The sequence below is a fragment of the Danio rerio genome, chromosome 13 (assembly GCF_052040795.2).
Source record: "Danio rerio strain M-AB ecotype USA chromosome 13, GRCz13ab, whole genome shotgun sequence".
Lineage (NCBI taxonomy): Eukaryota > Metazoa > Chordata > Actinopteri > Cypriniformes > Danionidae > Danio > Danio rerio.
The window spans coordinates 3,653,066-3,673,757 of NC_141033.1; the positions used below are offsets into that span (position 1 = coordinate 3,653,066).

The window sequence follows — 20,692 nt, forward strand, 5'->3', positions numbered from 1 at the left end:
GTGTGTGTGTATGCACTTGTGAATGTTTGTGTGCGATTACTCATGCGTTTGTGTGTGCACGTTTATGCATGTGTGTGTTCATGTATATTTGCATGTGTGTTTGTGTTTCTGTTTGTGCATGCGTTTGCGTGCATTTGCATGTGTGTGTGTGTGCGTGTTCTTGTGAATGTTTGTGTGCAATTGCTGGTGTGTTTGTGTGTACACGTTTATGTGTGTGTGTGTGTGGGCATGTGCGTTTTAGTGTGTGTGTTTTTGTGTGTGTGTGTGTGTATGTGTGCACCTTTGTGTGCTTGTGTGCTTTTGCATATGTGTTTTAGTGTGTGTGAGTGCTCGTGCATATGTGCATGCATACTGTATATGTGTGTGTGCTTGTTCATGTGTGCATGGTTGTGTGCATTTGCATGTGCATGTGTGTGCATGCGGGTTTGTGTCAATGTTTGTGTGTGGATTTGCATGCATTTGGATGTGCATTTGTGTGTGTGTGCACCTGTGTGTGCCTGCGTGCTTTTGCATGAGTGTGTGCATGTGTGTTTTAGTGTGTGTGTATGCATGTGTGTGTGTGTACAGTATATGTGTGTGCTTGTGCATGTGTCTGTATTTGCTGTGTGTGTTAGTGTGTGTGTGTGTGTGTGTGTGCATATATGCGTTCTTGTGAATGTTTGTGTGGAATTGCATGTGTTTTTGTGTACATGTTTATGTGTATGTGTGTGTGCATGTGTGGTTGTGTGTGTTAAAGTGATTGCATGCATTTGCATTTGTGTGTGCATCTTTGTGTACCTGCTTTTACATGTGTGTTGTAGTGTGTGTGTGTGTGTGCATGTTTGTGTGCGTTTGCATGTGCATGTGCATGCGGGTTTGTGTTTGTGCTTGCGTGCATTTGCACGTGTTTGTGCATGTATGGGTTTGGTGTGCGTACTCATGTGCAAATGTGTGTGTGTGTGCATATATCTGTTCTTGTGAATGTTTGTTGCGTGTTTGTGTGTGTGTGTTTTTATGTGTGTATGCATGTGCGTTTGTGTGTGTTAGTGTTTGCATATGTGTGTGCATGTGTATTTATGCATGTTTGTGTGCATGTATATGTGTGTGTGTGCTTGTGCATGTGCACGTACACAGCATATGTGTGTGCTCATTCATGTGTGTTTTATCGTGCATGTTTGTATATGTTTGCATGCACGCTTATGTGCACATGCATGTGTGTATTTGTATGTGTGTGCTAGCACATGGTTTTTGTGTCTGTTTGTGTAAGTACACTTACATGCATGTGTGCTTGTGCATATGTACGTGTGCGAACAGGTACACGTAAGTGTATTTGTGCATGTGTGTGTGTGTGTGTTTGCATGTGTTTGTTTGTATTTGTGCTGTTTGTGTATGTGTTTTGTGTGTGATAACGTAAGCAGAGACAGTGGCTATGGAGGGACAGCGCTATAAATACTCTGTCCGGGGTCTTGCTAGGGACTAAGCTTTTAATTGTTGAGCGAGTGAGTGAAGCGCCGCTGTCATCTATCATTCCTCCCAGTGTGTCCTTTTCTGGGTCAAACTCGTCCACAGTCGGGATGAGCAGCTATCACACATTATTAATCATTATCAATATGAGCCGCAAGATTGATTCCTCCTCCACCTAGAGCGTATCCTTTAGTGAAATGTAGTGTCACGCTGTAGATGAAAATAAATGTCACCGCCTTTAATACAATATAATAAACCAAATGTGTGGCTACAAAAAAACACATCGCAAAATTCTCTTTTAAAGGTTCAGGACATCCTGGAGAACTTTATATTAAGTGGTTATACTTTATATTAACAGATGTGTGTGTGTTGAGCATCAGTTAAGACAATGTTAGCACCTGTCAGCTTTAATTGTGGGAAAAACTGGATAATTTGAGCTTTTGTCAGCTAATTTCAGCTTCCGGGTTTAAAATGATTTTTGGGGCGGGATCAAACTCGGCGACGTAGCGCAGTACTGCAAGTGCAATGATGACGCGTCGGTTTCTCATTATTATTCATAGCGGAGCTTTCTTATCCTATGAGAAGAGCCGGCTGCTTAATTATTCATGACAGCACGTGCTTTCCGAAGGCAAGACAGACCCGCCAGTTTCAAGCAAGCTGTGAGACACGGAGTCACGGACCCACGGCACGCAGTAGCTGTTCATGAAGGCTCGTATGTGTTTGTTTCCATGATTCACGGGGTTTGTTGCATGTTTTTTCCCCGCGGTCTAGTCAGGGCCGATCATACAGCAAAGCTGTGTGTGTCCTGCTAGCATTTTTGTCAGGAGAGCAGCACGAGAATTGGAGAATGGCGGATGTTGACTTTTATCAGGAGTTCGTTCACATTCAGACACATCGCCGTGCTGCTGTGTTTGCCTAAATCCTCCAGATTACCAGCAGGGCTAATGGTTTAAATAGACAGGTCAGGAGACCTGCTGCACTGAGTCTGCATTCAGATCTATAATAGACCCGGGGATCGAGGGAGAATCCTCATTTATAGTGTTTACATGAACACGATTATCTTTATAATGATATAAATTGTGGTTTTGTGTATATGAAATTACGAATAACAAATGTAGCAGGGCATTAAATTACTGTTTATTTCTTTACATTTTAACTTTGTGAACTATAAACTCATGCGTCTCCTCACGGTTTGTCTCATTTTGTGAGCTAACTGTCAACAGCAGTTGTTCTCTCCCCTGCTGGCCACGCCCACTCCTGCCCGATGCTCGCGGAGCTCCACGCCCATTAATCATGCATCTTTTGAAAAAATTCTAAAGTAGACTTTAACCGAAAGTGGGGGGTGTCATGTCCCTTTAAAGGTGCTGTATGTAAGTTTTTGACTCTTCTAAAGCATAAAAATACCTTGTTTGCAGATATTTCAGAAACATTCTAAGTGAACATTCTTATTTATCTGAAAAACAATGCTGAAGTCAGATTTTCTGCTTTTAAAATGTGAGTTACGTGGTGGAACGCCTGTCTTTGTTTTGATCCCTTTTACCCGCCCACTGTGAGTTTAGCCAATTATATTTCAGCACTCCGGGTTGCCTTGGTGGAAAGGCCTGAAATTTGTTTATGAAAGCTCACTATGTGGATCTGAAGGCCGTGTGTGTTTAGGATTGGTCCTGTGGTACTGCAGATCTGGCCATCCGCCCGTCCTTTCTCCAGGTGTTATTGTTTTAATTAAACGTGTCTGATGGGATGAGCTCATAACTCTGAATGAGGGCTTAATGAAAGTGAAACTACTGGACGTTAACTGGGGTATTGGCTGCTGTACCTGCAGCAGCTGTTGTTGATTAATAGCACTTCATCTCTGTGAGCATCTGTGTGTATCTGTGTCTTGTATTACTTACATTGTGGGTACCAAATGTCCCCACAAGGATACAAATACAATTTGACAGATGTTTGTGTGGTTCCCATGTGGAAAATCACCTATAAGGATTGGATTTAGGGGTAGGGTTGGGATAGGGGAGAGAATATACAGTTTGTAGAGTATAAAAGCATTACATCTATAGGAGGTCTCTATTAAAATAGGTGTACAAGTGTGTGCGTATGTTTATGTGTGTGTGTTCCTTGTAGTTCTCTTGTTGTGGGAACTAAATGTCCCCATGAGTATAGTAATACCAGTACATTTTGCATGTGTGCGCGTTTATGTTGTAGGAATCAAATTACCCCACAAGTATAGTAATACCAGTACATTTTGTATGTGTGTGTGCATTTATTTAGATTAGATTAGATTCAACTTTATTGTCATTACACATGTACAAGTACAATGCAACGAAATGCAGTTTAGGTCTAATTTATGTTAGCAATACCAGTATATTTAATGTGTTTGTGTGTGTTTATACTTTGTAAACCTTACATTGTGGGCACCAAATGTCTCCACATAGTAGCACCAGTACACTTTGACCCTGTGGGGACATTTATTTATTTTTTGGTTCTTATGTAGATAATGGCTCATAGATCACCTGTAAGGGTTGGGTTTAGGTGTAGAGGGAGAGAATATACAGTTTGTGCACAATAAATAAAATATTACATCTATGGGAAGTCCCCATTAAGACTGGTGTACAAGTGTGCACATATTTGTTTGTGTGCGTGCATGCGTGCGTGCGTGCGTGCGTGCGTGTGTGCGTGTGTGCGTGTGTGTGTGTGTGTACTATGTATTTATCATGTTGTGGGAACCCATAAGTATAGTAATACCAGTACATTTTGCATGTGTGTGCGTGCGCTTATCTTGTGGGAACAAAATGACCCCACAAGTATAGTAATACCAATACATTTTGTGTGTTTGTGTGTGTGTGCGCCAATGCTGTGCGATCCAAGTGTCCCCACAAGTATAGTAAGATCAGTACATTTTATGTGCTTGTGTGTGTTTATTCTTTGTAATCCTTACATTGTGAGGACCAAAAGTCTCCACATAGTAATACCAGTACACTTTGACCCTGTGGGCCCATTTTTTTTGGTTCCTATGTAGATAATGGCTCATGAATCACCTTTAAGAGTTGGGTTTAGGGGAAGATGGAGAGAACATACAATTTGTATAGTATAAAAATATTGCATCTAGGGGAAGTCCCCATTAAGATAGATGTTGAAGTATGTGTACGTGTGTTTGTGTGTGCGCCCTGTATTCAGTACATTGTGGGACCAAATGTCCCCACAAGTATAGCAGTAACAGTACATGTTGCGTTTGTGCGTCTATCTTGTATTCTTTACACTGTGGGAACCAAATGTCCCCACAATTATAGAAATAACAATACACTTTGACATTGTGGGGACATTTTTGTGGGTCCTATATGGAAAATGGCTTATAAATCACCTGTGATAGTTGGGTATTGGGGTATGGTTAAGGGAGATGGTGAAAAAATAAAATATTCACAGTAATAAAAAGCATTAAATCTATAGGAAGTCATAATAAAGATAGCTGGACATGTAGCTTGTATTCCTTATGCTGTAAGAACCAAAATGTCCCCACTAGTATTAATACCAGCACATCTTGTGTGTGTGTGTGTGCATTTGAAAACAAAATAAATAAAAGAGAATTGTGATCATAAACAGGTCTTAGGCACATCATTTTGAATATAGTTTGTCTTTACTGTTACGGTTGACCATTTTTATGCATTCTTGTGAATAAAGAATAACGTTATGGTAAACATTTTACCAACTCAAAACTTTTGATTGCAAGGGAATATTTAATTGGCTATAGATATCTAAGAATAGGCTTGTGCTTGTTCTTCTGTGACAAAACAATGCTTCATTAATCATAAATCAATAGTTTGAGATCAAACCGGTCTGAATAATTAATGTGTGAATTCTATTAATAAGTAATTATCATTTCTTAATTAGCTTTTTCGTGGTTATCTTGGATTCATTATTATCATGATACCAAAAAGCATTATTCATTTTGAATACAAATTACAATACTTGACCTATATGTGTTTAATTGTCCTCAACATACACTAAGTATTTTTGCTGCTTGTTTAAATTACGTGAAGTTTATTTATAAACTAATTCCGAGAGGATCACGTGCTTATGATTGCTTGCAGCCGGTCCCGCATAATACAATTATGATTCACCAATTAGACGATTCCCAAGCCACTATAAATACCCTAAGTTACATATAGCAGCAGTCTTCATTTTGAAGAATCCCCCCCTTTCACTCCTTTTCTTGATGGGTGGCATGGTGGCCCGGTGGTTAGCACTGTTGCCTCACAGCAAGAACGTCACTGGTTCTAGTCCTTACCAAGCCAGTCGACATTTCTGTGCGGAGTTTACACGTTCTCCCCGTGCTCACATGGGTTTCCCCCAGGTTCCACGGTTTCCTTCCACCATCCAAAAACATGCAACTTAAGTTAATTGACTTGTTAAATATATATATATATATTTTTTTACTATGGAAGTCAATGGTTACAGGTTTTCAAAATTCTTCAAAATATCTCTTTTTTGTGTTCTACAAAAGAAAGAAACTCATAAAGGTTTGAATTTTTTTTTCCTTCTGTTAAACGCAAATGGATATATTCGAAAAAAAAAAAAGGCAATGTAACCATTGACTTTCCTGGGACATGTTTTTTTTTCCACTATGGATGTCAATGGTTACAGGTTTTCAGCATTATTCATATTATCTTGTGTTCTGCAAAAGAAAAAAAACGTATAAAGGTTTGGAACAATTTTATTTTTCTTCTGTTAAACACAAAAGAAGATATTTGAAAAGAAATCCATTGACTTCCATAGTATTTTTATTTTTTACTATAAAAGTCAATAGTTACAGGTATTTAACATTCTTCAAAATATCTTCTTTTGTGTTCTGCAAACAAACAAACAAAACCATAAAGATTTAGGAAAGTTTAATTTCTCTTCTGTTAAACTAAAGATATTTTTATCAACAAAATGCAATGTACCATTGGCTTTCATGGTATTTGTTTTACTATGGAAGTCAATGGTTACCGGTTTTCAGCATTCTTCAAAATCTTTTTTTGTGTTCTGCAAATGAAAGAAACTCATAAAGGTTTTAAGCAGTTTTTTCCTGTTAAACACAAAAGAAGATATTATGGAAAAAAAAGTCTATTGTAACCATTCACCTCCATAGTATTTTTATTTTTACTATGGAAGTCAATGGTTACAGGTTTTCAACATTCTTTGAAATATCTTTTTTTGTGTGTGTTCTGCAAATGAAAGAATGTCATACAAGTTTGAAACATTGTTCAAAATATATTCTGTGTTCTGCTAAATGAAAACTTCCTAAAAGGTTTGGAAAAAATTATGGGTGATCAAATAGTGATTAAATAGATTTTTTTATTTGCTCATATACATATAATTAAAACAAATCGACTTAGAATGTGTATTTACATCCTCAGTCTATATTTGTCCTGGTGAAAGTGAAGTTTTGAAATGAACAGATGGATCGTATAAGGAGTAAGATGATAGATTCCTTCACATGCAAATGTTTTCCGCTATTCAGATGTGAGGCGCAGCGGTCGGTGTGTGAATCTCCTCATTACTCCGGTGATAATAAACAATAACACACACACAGGGGAGAGATGCAGCGACGTTCCGGATCACCTCGCGGCTAATGAAGGTTAATTAGGGTTCATTAGGACATGATGAGCATTCGCAACACCACCAGAGCCTGCGCTTTATGCCTGCCGGACTCCTGCTGTCACTCCTTACACACACACATGAACATCAGTCCGGATTGAGGAGAACAACACACAGACACAACATCACAACGTCAGACCACTGCATTCAGAAATGCTAAACTGCCTTAGTGCTTTTCACTTTTTTTTTTTTTTTGATGAACATCCACAGAGCCATGAAACTTCATCAGACCAAACCGTAAGCAGTTTTTTATATCCAGGGACAGACAGAATCTGCAGATTTTAATTGTAATTTTTTTGCATTTCTGTGCAGAATCTTGTAGAAACTAAATAATAATAATAACTAACTAACTAACTAAATAAATAAATAAACTAAATATTTATTTATTTATAAATAAATAAATAAATAAATAAATAAGTTAGTTAATTCATTGTTTCATTTAAATAAAACAAAATATGTAGGCATTTATGCAGAATAATATAGGATCGTATAGGAGCTGAAAAACATGAAATAAACTAACTTAAAAAGAAAAATATCTATGAATTTATGCAGAATGATTGTGAGAGTATAGTAGCTGAAAAAGTAAAACCAAATAAATTAACTAACTAACTAAACTAAAATATTATAAAATAAAAATGTTAATTAAACAAATTAAATACAATAACTAAAATAAAGCTAAAACAGTTAATTAAATAACTTCAATAAAAAATAAACAAGCTAACTAAAATTAAATTAAACTATATAAAAAATAAAATAAATAAAAAGATAAATAAAATAAAAAAATTAAGTATAGGAGCTAAACTAAAATGAAATAAGATAAAAAATATATATATTAATTAAAATAATGAAATAAACTAACTAAAAGAAAATGAAAAATGTTGAGAGAATATCAGCTAAACATAAACTAAATAAAATAAAATAAAATAAAATATAAGATAAAATAAAATAAAATAAAATAAAATAAAAAAGGGCAGTGTAGTAGCCCAATAGCCTCACAGCAAGAAGGTCGCTGGTTTATTTTATTTTATTTTATTTTATTTTATTTTATTTCATCAAATAAATAAATAAAAAATGAAACAAACTAACTGAAAATAAATTGAGAGGATATCAGCTGAACAGAAACTAACTAAAATAAAATAAAATAAAACAAAAATATTTAATAAAATAATTAAATTAAATAAAAATGAAACCAAAAAAACTAACTAAAATAAAATAAAAAATATATATTGATTTATGCAGAATGATTTTGAGAGTAAATGAGCTGAACATAAGCAAAAAAAAAAAATTATTAATTAAATCAATGAAATTAACTAAAAGAAAAGAAAAAAAAAGTTGAGAGAACATCAGCTAAACATAAACTAAAAAAAAATAAATAAAACATTCCCCTGTGTTGTCACTAGTGTATGTGTGTGAATGAGTGTGTATGGATTTTTCCCAATGATGGGTTGCAGCTGATGATGGGTTGCAGCTGGAAGGGCATCTGCTGTGTAAAACATGTTGGATAAGTTGGCGGTTCATTCCACTGTGGCGATCCCAAATTAATAAAGGGACTAAGCCGAAAAGAAAATAAATAAGTGAATAAATAAAATAATAAAATAAATTAAAAATATATGAATTTACTGTATATTGAATGGTTTTGAGAGGACATGAACTGAAAAAAGTAACACATAAAATAAAATAAAATTTATTTCATATGTTAAGCTTTACAGGGTTAATTGTGCGAATGAAAATCAGTCTCGTCAAGTTTCTTTAATGTGACACATGAGCGTGTTCGTCTCTCAAGTTTTGACAGTTCAGAGCCAATCATAGACCTAATAGCGAATGATCTATAAATGAAACCCAGGTGGAGCGTTTAACAGACACAGTCATTTACAGAGACACAAACACCTGCTACAGGCTCAATCTAAGCTTATTAGTGCATTCAACATAAGTCTGTCAGATGAAACATGAGCATATTTGTGGGATTTAGTCAATAATGATGTTTTATTCAATCTGTTACTGCTTTAGCAGGCTTTATTTAGCTTACACTTACAGTGATATTCAGAGAATTGAAATACAGTATGAGAAATATTATTTTAAATCGTATTATATATATATATATATATATATATATATATATATATATATATATATATATATATATATATATATATATATATTCGAATAAAGAATACATTATAAAAAATAAAATATAAGACAAAGTATATTAGTTATTAAAAACTAATATGTTAAAATATTTTTAAAAATTTGGGAAATCGTTGAAAAAATTATTAAAATGTAAGGCAATGTTAAAAACGTTTATTATATGACTCTACTCCACCCCTAACCCTTAACCCAACCCTCACAGGAAACCTCCCCATTGAAAGGAGAGTTCATCCAAAACCGAAAATTCTGTGACCCTTAACTCACCTTTTACTTGTTCCAAACCGGGTTTATTATTGTTTTCTGATGTTGAACATTAATATCTAATGAATTTTAATGTCTTTGGTTGTTGAAAACTTAAACAGTAAATGCTGAATTAAGATTGTTCTTTTGTTTAATATTTTATTATTTATTTTGTCAGACAGCTAAAACATTTCATAAATCAGCTGCACAAAATGATTGGCATACTGAAAATCTTACAAAAAAATTGATAGATATAAAGATTTTACATTTATCGTGATAAATATCGCTATCGACTGATATGGAAAAAAAATCATTAATTCATTTATTCATTTTCTTGTCGGCTTAGTACCTTTATTAATCCTAGATCGCCAAAGCGGAATGAACCGCCAACTTATCCAGCAAGTTTTTACGCAGCGGATGCCCTTCCAGCCGCAACCCATCTCTGGGAAACATCCACACACACACTGATACACAACAGACAATTTAGCCTATACCCAATTCACCTGCACCACATGTCTTTGGACTGTGGGGGAAACCGGAGCACCCGGAGGAAACCCACGCGAATGCAGGGAGAACATGCAAACTCCATTGCCATATCGCCCAGCTCTAGACGTAATGTATTTTATACAATAAAAAACACTAATGATATGGCCCTATACCTCTTAACCGACTTTCACAAGGTCAAAAGTTCCCATTTCTATACGATTTTTTGTGTTTTGAATTAAAAGGACATCAGGCATGTACTTGCAACACTGTAATAGAGTACAACTAGGTCATACACATGTCAGTATACAAAAAAACTGTCCTTGTAAACCACCATAACCAGTACACAAACACACACATGTGTTTTTTTTTTTAGCTATTGTATCGACGTTCCAAAGGTTTTTGACAAATGGGGATATCCAGCCTGATCTCACGAGAAAACGCAAGTATTATACGTTTTGCCAGTTTAGTGGCTAATTCGTACGAATTCGTACGAGTTCAGTCGTACGAAATGGTACGATTTTAAAAAGGAGGCGTGGCACCTGACCCCACCCCTAACCCCAACCGTCATTGGGGGATGAGCAAATCGTATTAAATTGTACGAATTAGATCGTACGAATTCATACGAATTAGCCACTAAATGAAAAAGTTACGAATTGCCGTGAGATTTTGTTGGGATATCAGTAATTCACCATCTCCTTGTAATACCTTATAATCCACATGTCATTATACACATTTGTAATTGTAAAAGTGCAGGCTTCCACACAATTCCTCCATGTTATCCTAACACAAATCCATTCATTTCAAATCGTTTTCACAAATTTAAGTGGATTGAACATAATACAATTCAGTTGTCCCCAAAAACCTTAAGAGTTGTGTTATCAACTGATTTTAAATAAGTAGTTTAAATAAGTAGCTCATTTTAAATGTGATATGTCTCACACATACACACACACACACACACACACATACACACAGAGTGAAATTAGACAAGCGCAAGGGAATGGATCAATCAATAACCCTCACCGATCATCAGCTCAGGAAGCTGCGATAAAACATTTGAGATCAAGTGTTGTAGATAGGCAGGCAAGCACGCGGTTAGACCCCCTCCTCCCCCTGTCCTGCACAATAATGAAAACAAAAGACATCCTGCAGCAGGGAATCAGAGCGCAGTGCTATTAGAAGCCATGCAATAATTAATTTGCCTATTACCAGAGCCCACTCGTTTATCTTCATAAGATAATGCCATCACTCCCAGTCTCTCGCAGACTCCGTCTTAAACGGCCCTAATTACGTCCCCGCTGCCTATTTTATTGTAGTTGATGGAAAACACACTTAATCTCCACTGTGCCGAATGAGTAAATAGGCCCCAGCCTTGAACCGCAGATATTAGAGATTCCATTAAAGCCCGGTGCTTTGCTTCTTTTTATGTGGCTTTTGTTTCGGGTGTCAGAGCGATGAGGAAGATAAGTCAAGCTGTCTTTATCCGGCCGCCTTTTCATAAACCTCCAAATAGAGGGGACTTTGTGTTATCAGAAGCCCAGTGATATGATTATGGCAACTGCTTGTGTTTACATATGATGGATGGATTTAAAGTGTTGGCTTTTAAAGGGATAGTTCAGTGGGGTGCTCAGTGGTTAGCACTGTCGCCTCACAGCAAGAAGGTCGCTAGTTCAAGTCCCGGCTAAACCATTTGGCATTTCTGTATTAAGTTTGCATGTTCTTCCTGTATTGGCGTGGGTAAAACATATGCCAGAGTAGTTGTTGGCTCATTCCGCTGTGGCAACCCCTGATAATAAAGGACTAAGCTGAAAGAAAATGAAGGAATGAGTTCACTTAAAAATCCCTTAACTTACTCTAAACCTGTTTTAGTTTTTTTCTTCTGTTGAACTCAAAAAGGAGATATTTCGAAGGATGTTGGAAAATTGTAGCCATTGACTTATGTCAGGGGTGTCCAAACCCGGTGTGCTGCAGATTTTAGCTTCAGCTTGCATCAACACACCTGCAAGGATGTTTCTAGAAAGCCTAGTAAGAGCTTGATTAGCTAGTCTTTTGAGACTGTAAATGTGATTCATTTTTTTCTAACAGGCAAGAATGACTCTGATTGGCGCATTAAGCTAGCATCTTTGATCTTCTATTTAAAATAGTAATTTGTGCATGTTTAATGTTTGCATGTTGTTGATTAACGTCTAAAAATGTCTATTTTTATTTTGTTATTTGATGAAATGTGGAGCGAAAGTTTAAATTCAAATATGAACGGAAGTCTTATCAGTTTAAAACAACTTTAGTGTACATACATTATAACACTTTGAAGGGCCATGAAAGCCCCTCGTTTCAGCAGGGTGTTTTCACACCTCTACTTTGGAAAAAGTCAGAAAAGTGGGCGTGTCCAGCTCTGTTTAGGGGGGAGTGTCGGAGGAAGAAAAGTGGGATGGTGTGGGAGTGTCTATTTGGGCACACGCGGGTTTCAGAGTCAAAATACACACACACACATACACACACACGATAAAGTGATGGTGTTTAACCTACATGGACATCTGTAGTCAAATTATTTGCCAAATTATTAAATGGTGGACTTTAACTGCAGTTTGGCTCTTTCATTCAGGGAGTTCATTCATGCCCCTCGCGACACACGAGATATTTGATTCGAGGAGCTGCTCAAAGCGTGTATTTTTCATGCAATGTTTTATACCGCACGGCGAATGAGAGAAAAAAAAACCTCCGCATTTCCCAGAAACTTAGATGCACACGGCAGGTAGTGTCAGAAAGCCGCGCATGTTATTCCGGTCACAAAATGCGGTAAAAAATCCTACACGAGGTTAAAGTTTGGTTGTGGTGCTAACGTGTTTACACTCTGTGCAATAGTTTGTTAGATACGAACAAACTGAATAAACTGGTCGCTCACTTACCAAATCTGTAGAGACAGGACAATCACCAGCAACTAGAGCTGCGTCTTTATGAAGACAATACTACAAACGAATCCGGATCTCAGCGTTTGCAGATGAGAACAGCTCTCAGGTAAACAATAATCCTCCTTAGACACGTAAGTTATTGTTGTCGAGCGTCGCGTACACTGTTAATCCACACGTGAGTCTGAGCTCTCACAGAGAGAAAATGAAAACGAAACTTAACTGCAGCAAACTATAAAAGCAACACTTCACGCTTGTTTTGCCAACACAACGTGGCGTCTCTGTCCTGAAAACACGGTGATAGTAATGAATATTAATGAAGTTGCACAATAGAGCGCGCTGATTGGTTTGAACCAAGCCTTACTCATGCATTAATGCATCACACTGTAAGACGTAATAAGACACACTCTGGCACAGACGCCCAGTCTGCACGCTGGAATACACGCTATTTTGTCATGACCGTGACGCAGCTTCAAAAATTCGTTTCAAACCGGAAGTACGAATTTGCTTGAAATAACGCAAAAACAACCAATTTACACTTTTTAGTGAAATATAGGTGTCTTAATAGTGTTTTTAGCAGTGTGGGACACATATACGACTGTCAACAGCTCAAAAAATGTGTTTTGGTGTTTCGTGACCCTTTAAACAAAAGAAATGCTCTTTTAATGCATTTATTGTTCCATTCATCAACAAAAATAAAAATAACAACAATTTGAAAGGGATTCTTTTGACTTTATATTAGGTAAAACACACAAGTGTTAAACTAAAATGTTCCAATCGGGAACAAAAAATGGTTCTTGTTTGATTTTTTTGTGAAAACTTCAGATTAAAACTTTTTTTAAAGATTGTGGTTCTTTGGAACTGATTGAATAATTCATTTTTTTTTTTTATCCAAAGAATGGTTCATGTTTTTAGAGCATTTGTATTGAACCTTTTCTTTGGATCAACTGAGTGATCGTGTAGCATCACCTGCGTCCTCTTTTGGGTCATGGTCAGCGCTCTCTTCCTTTAAAATCCCACACAAACCTGAGCGCACAGATGCGCAGCACCACACACATGCAGTACATCTACAGTATGATAGGGAGAACATTCAGTTAAATCTGTTGAATTCTTAAAAATAAAGGTTTCAAAAAGATGATGATGATGCAGCAATGCAGTAGAAGCATTAAAAAAAAAAACTCTCCATAAAGAATTCTTAAAGAAGCTTGTTTTGCAGCATGAAAAAGATTTCAATGGTCTGAATGTTTCATTTTAAAGAATCTTTTGTGCAATGCAGTTTCCATGGATATTAAAGATTTCATGTAAGAGTCAGTTCTAGTGTTTGCAGTATTTTTGATTGGCATTGATCTTTAATGTCTGAGAGTGACCAATCATGATGATTTTGTGAAATATTGGCATTTCACAAAATCACACGCATTTCCATACTTATTTTCTGCTTTGTTGTCCACTTTTGTTGTCCACTAGAGATTTTATATATATATTGCTATAATTTTTTTTTTAATTACCAAATATCCTAAGTTTACTGTAGAAAGAGTTAAAGTGAAACCGCCTAAAAAATAAAGGTTCTTCATAGCAATTATTGGTATAAAAAAAATTTCTAATATTTTTGTCTTTGTGTTCACAGTTTCTACTCTGATATAATCTAAACTCATACTAAAATCTTTTGGTCACATCACTTAAAAAAAAAAAAAAAAAATCCCATGTTGAAATCTTTCATGCAAGACCTTTTCATTGTACTTAAAGAATTAGCCTTTACAATATTCTTACGTTTTTAAAATTTATATATACACATGTATGTAAAAAGGTTCTGAAACTTTCACTTAGTGTTTTTAAATTAATACCTTAAGCCACATAAGAACCATTTCTGCCGTTAAAACAATCTTTCTATTAAAAGCTCTTAAAATAGGGCAAAAAGGTGCTTTGATCAGGCTAACTCATTGTTCGTTTTATTCTATTCACTTTATTAGGTACACCTTACTAGTAGCGGGTTGGACCCTCATTTTGCCTTCAGAAGTGCCTTAATTCTTCGTGGCATAGATTCAATTCTCCATTCATACAAGGCAGAATGGATCCATGCTTTCGTGTTGTTGATGACAAATTCTGACCCGACCATCCGAATGTTTCAGCAGAAATCGAGACTCATCAGACCAGGCAACGTTTCTCCAATCTTCTATTGTCCAGTTTTGGTGAGCCTGTGTGAACTGTAGCCTCAGTTTCCTGTTCTTAGCTGACAGGAGTGACTACCGGTGTGGTCTTCTGCTGCTGTAGCCCATCTGCCTCAAGGTTGGACGTGTTGTGTGTTCAGAGATGCTCTTATGCAGACCTCGATTATAATGAGTGGTTATTTGAGTTACTGTTGCCATTCTATCAGATGAACCAGTCTGGCCATTCTCCTCTGAGCTCTGGCATCAACAAGGCATTTGCGCCCACAAAACTGCCGCTCACTGGACATTTTCACTTTTTATGACCATTCTCTGTAAACCCTAGAGATGGTTGTGCGTGAAAATCCCAATAGATCATCAGTTTCTGAAATACCATGCCATGTTCAAAGTCACTTAAATCCCCTTTCTTCCTCATTCTGATGCTCAGTTTGAACTGCAGCAGATCGTTGACCATGTCTACATGCCCAAATGTACTGAGTTGCTGCCTACCTATGTGTACCTAATAAAGTGGCCGGTGAGTCTATACCATTCTATTATCCAATCAGCATAAGACTAAACCCCTATAAACCTTTAAACCCAATTCCTACTTAAATTGAAGTTGGGGAAGCTGTTTTAGGCCAGGACAGACCCCTATCTCCATCTCTCAAATATGCATTTTCTATTCAGTCTGTAACTCCTGAAGTCTAAATAATCTAAAGAGCATTGTTCAACTATGAAGGATCTGTCAGTTGTAAGTAACAGGTACTCCATGGGTCCGTAGTTGCTGCAGTAGTTCACACACTCTTGAACAAACAGACACATCTCACAATCTCCTCTTCACACAAGCAAATATCATACACACATCGGCCTCCATCCATTGCTCTGACATCACCTGACAGCCAGGAAGATGAAAATTTAATACGTCTCTTTCTCCACAAGAACACACGGAGACACTGGTACAGGTCTCTTCTCACACACACACACACACACACACACACACGCAGACATTCATCAAAGCATCAAAGCAGCGCAGCAGGAGCAGACGCAGGTACAGCAGTGTGAGAGATTGTGTGTGTTTGATAGGAGAGCTCCGGGTGACAGGCGGAGAGCTGAGAGGTGGAGAAGTGTTGCATCTATTCAGACAGCCCAGACGCCGCTGTCACTTACGCTTTTGCTGTGCGCTGTGTGTGAGAATGCATACACTATAGTCTGTGTGCGGCTGCTGCACTTCACTTTTTGTTTTTTGGTTTTTTTTCTATCAGACTAATGGCTGTAATGTCTGTGAAATGCCATTCAGAATTTTAAGCTTGTGCTCAGTGTGAGATGCAATTTAACACCAGTTGCATTCCTAATAATAAATGATCTTATTCTGGATGATTCATCAGTGGATGTTACACTATAATGAAAGGTACTTCTGTCATGATAACTCTCTGAGAGATTTACTGTGGTAATAAATGTGTGTAGACCATTTTGAGGGATGTAAACAATAACATGTTCCAAACGTATTTCCTGTTTAACATTTTAATTACCATATAGCTTCCAAGAATCCAAAATTGTCTAAACATTGATGAATAATGTTATGATGGCTGTTTTAATGTTAGGTTATGATTAAATTGCCTTTTGCTAGCGTTATTAATTAGTTTAATAACAGGCAGGAAATGTTCATGGGCCAATGACATCACCATGTCGAAATGGTCTATGTGGCAATGTTAGTATGTTTGGTCTTGGCGGAATAAATCTGCTATGCTGCTGCTGCTTCTGCTTTGATTGTTATGGCAGAGCAAGTACCGAGACTTATTATTGCCAGTAAATTCACAGATTCATAGTAGTTTCAGAAGTAGCAGATGTTGTCAATATTGCAGTCGCTGTTGTAGTAGTATCGCTAGTAGTTGTGGTAAATGTTGTTGTAGTAGTATCATCAATAGTAGTAGTCACTGTTGTATTCGAGATTCGCAGAAACCTATACAGCGACCTCTGGTGAATTTACAAGAAATAGCACATATGAGAAAACGTGGGCCAGTAACATATTTGAGATTCTCAGAAATGTGCACAGCGACCTCTGGTGGATTTACGAAAAATAGCACATATGGGAAAACGTGGCCCAGTAAAGTATTTGAAATGTGCAGAAACCTACACAGCGACCTCTGGTGGATTTACGAGAAATGGCACGTATGTGAAAACGTAGGCCAGTAACATATTTGAGATTCGCGGAAACGTACAAAAACGACCTCTGGTGGATTTACGTGAAATGGCACGCATTTGAAAACATAGGTGAGTATAATATTTGAAATTCGCCGAAACCGACACAGCGACCTCTTGTGGATTTACGAGAAATGGCAGGCATGTGAAAACGTAGGCCAGTATCATATTTGAAATTCCCAGAAAAATACACTGTGACCTCTGGTGGATTTACAAGAAATGGCATGTATGTGAAAACGTAGGCCAGTAACACATTTGAGATTCGCGGAAACCTACACATCGCTCTCTGGTTGGATTTACGAGTAATTGCACATATGATAAAACATGACCTAGTAACAAATTTGAGATTCACAGAAATGTACACAGCGACATCTAGTGGATTTACGAGAAATGGCAAGCATTTGAAAACGTAGGCCAGTATCATATTTGAAATTCCCAGAAAAATACACAGTGACCTCTGGTGGATTTACGAGAAATAGCACATTCGAGCAAAACTTGGGCCAGTAAATTATTTCAGATTGTCAAAAATGTTTAAGGCACCCTCTTGTGGATTTGTGAAAACAAAAACTACAAGCAAACATACACCCCGGTAAATATTCTGCAGCTCCTGAAAATGTAGCCCTATGCACCTACTTCCAATGATTCTGGGGTGACTTTTTCTGGTCTTGAAGGGACTTTCTTATGGGAAATAAAAAGAATGTGCACCCTCTTTTGAGAAAACCAGCAGATCGGTGAATTCCGTTTTAGTCTTCCTTTTTTTGCTCATTTATTATTGAGTGCAAAAGTACTCGAGTCATAATATAATTCAGCATCTCAAATTTGCAACACGTGTAAACTTTTCTAGATACACCTCCAATGAGCCAGAATATGTTTAGTTGATCTTTTAATATTGTGTTTTAAAAAAATGGTAATTACAAATTCCAAGTCGTGCAGCTTTTTTCTCTCAAGAGAAATTCACCAATCAAAAACTGTTATTACTATGTAAATGAGAGTCGAGCCGAAAGAGCTCAGAAGTGACCGTTCGCTTCTATGAAGCATTCTGAAAACAAGTTTATTCAACACTCAGAAAATATGCAGTTATTTTAAAACTGATGAATATTTTGCTGATTATTCAAGTATGTGGGTCAAAGATGAGAACACTTTTTCGTGCACCCAATTATATTCACACAAACAAATTTATATGCAAATAAATCATAATTTAAGTGCAGTTTCTATTGTTCGGAATATCTTTTTAAAATTAAAATGTCCAAATATTGGTTAAATATATATATATATTTTTTTATCCTCATTCAGTTGAACTGATTATTAATTTATGAAGCGACAATTGAACTATTAATATATATTTTTTAATTTTTTAAAGGATACATGTTTGAAGATTACTGAATTTTTTAGTAAAGTATGCATTTTCAGAAATATTTATTCAAAAGGTATTTTATTTATTTATTTATTAAAACCATGTAAAAGACTTTACAGACACTTTTGATTATTGCATTCTTGCTGACTAAAAGTGTGACATTTTTATTCAGTTTCATCATTTGCGGTGCCTCAATGGATGAATAGCTCAATTCATAAAATCTATCGAATATTCCTGAAATTACGGCTGCTTTGAAAGTCAGTGGCTGTTCTTTAAGTGTTTAACTTATGTCAGCATTTAAAGGTTTTTTTTGCCATTTAATGTCACCTTTAGAAATAACTTCAAGCTCAGATCACATATTAGTTATTATTATTTATTTATTTATTTGTTTATTTATTTATTTATTTATGTATTTATTTATTTATTTATTTATTTATTTATTTATTTATTTATTTACTTATTTATTTATTTAGGTATTTATTTATTCATTCATTCATTCATTCATTCTTTTTTTTTTCAAATATTTCCTAAAGATGTTTAACAGAGCAAAGGATTTTTTTCACAGTATTTCACAGTATACATTACATTATTTTTTATTAAAAGAGTCTTATTAGTTTTATTGTGGCTAGAATAAAAGCAGTATTTATTTTTAAAAAATAGATTAAAAATAAATAAAGCTAAAAAAAAACATTTTTATATTATTTGCCCCCTTAAACTATATTTTACTTTTACAGGAAAATGAAAACAGGACAGTAATGAAAATTGAGGGTGATAAAAAGTAGTAATTAAAGTAGTAAGTAAATAGATAACTAGATAAATACAAAAATAGATATCTAGATAAACAAATAAATAAATAAATAGATAGATAGATAGATAGATAGATAGATAGATAGATAGATAGATAGATAGATAGATAGATAGATAGATAGTTAGATAGATAGATAGATAGATAGATAGATAGATAGATAGATAGATAGATAGATAGATAGATAGATAGATAGATAGATAGATAGATAGATAGATAGATAGATAGATAGATAGATTAATAAATAATAGCTGGATAGCTAGATAAATAAATAAATCTTGATAGCCAGATAAATAAATAAATTGATAGATAGCTAAATAAATAAATAAATAAATAAATAAATAAATATATAGCCAGATAAATAGTTACATAATAACAGATTAATAAATAAATAAAAGTTAAAGTAACGAAAAATTTATGACAAGTTCTTCAAAGTAAACACTAGTGCTCATCTGGAAGATGCAGACTAATAGTAGAAAATGTGAAGATGAGCAACCCTTCAGTTTACAGAAGCTGCTTCCAGCCTCAGACATTTAACGTGCTTTACGTTGGATAAGTTTTGTACTCTAAAATTTAGTCCAAGCTGAAATGTGAAAGTGAAGGACACTGCAACAGGTTTGTCCCATCAGGGGAACTCGCCAACAGCTGAATGACTGCGATTTTTTTATTTTTATTTTTTCAGTTCAGTGCGTATGTGTCTGTGTTGAAGTGCTCTCTCTCCAGGCCCGAGTGGCACATAATCCAGCCGGAGAGCGCAGGTCATGCGGCCGTCTGCGATGCGCTGTGTGTTTAATCCCGGCAGATGTGTGAATACAGCAGGGATACGGCGATGGATAATTTGCGCCTGCTGCTTTCGGAGAGAAGCCTTTCCTTCTGGAGTCTCTTACACTGATTACTCCGTCTCCAAGGGCACCTTGTAAATTCGCCTGCGCAGGCCTGAGGAAATGACTTTGATTTGATATAGTGAGCAGTTTCCATCTCGACTCTGAACATACGTGACCTTTAGAGTCTTGGCTGCTCAAAGAACTTGTTATTTGCAGTGACGGCCCATGAGAGTATTTCCGGATATGCGAACACTGTATGTAAAGTTGAAGTCAAAATGATTCACCCTCCTGATAGTTTTCTTTTTCAAATATTTCCCAAATGATCTTTTACAGAGTGAGGAATTTTTTACAGTATGTCCTATTTTTTTTTTTCTCGAGTTTAATTTTAGGCTGGAATAAAAGCATTGAGAAGGCCACCATTTTGATATTCTACATAAACTTCTTCTTCCGTCTTCTGAGACTATTTTTAAAGTGTATCTCTTCCTAAGCCTTTTAAGCTACGTCCTTCAGACTTTCGT

At 36.0% G+C, this 20,692-nt stretch overlaps 1 protein-coding gene and 1 long non-coding RNA gene across 2 annotated transcripts in view; both read left to right on the plus strand.

Annotated features, from left to right (window-relative positions):
* Positions 1 to 20,692, plus strand: part of qkib (QKI, KH domain containing, RNA binding b) — a 168,632-nt gene that overhangs the window by 66,984 nt on the left and 80,956 nt on the right.
* LOC147840969 (uncharacterized) lies at positions 618 to 6,613 on the plus strand. The gene is made up of 3 exons (XR_015505690.1): positions 618 to 1,747; positions 2,805 to 5,796; positions 5,893 to 6,613. It is a non-coding gene; the product is annotated as an uncharacterized LOC147840969 (long non-coding RNA).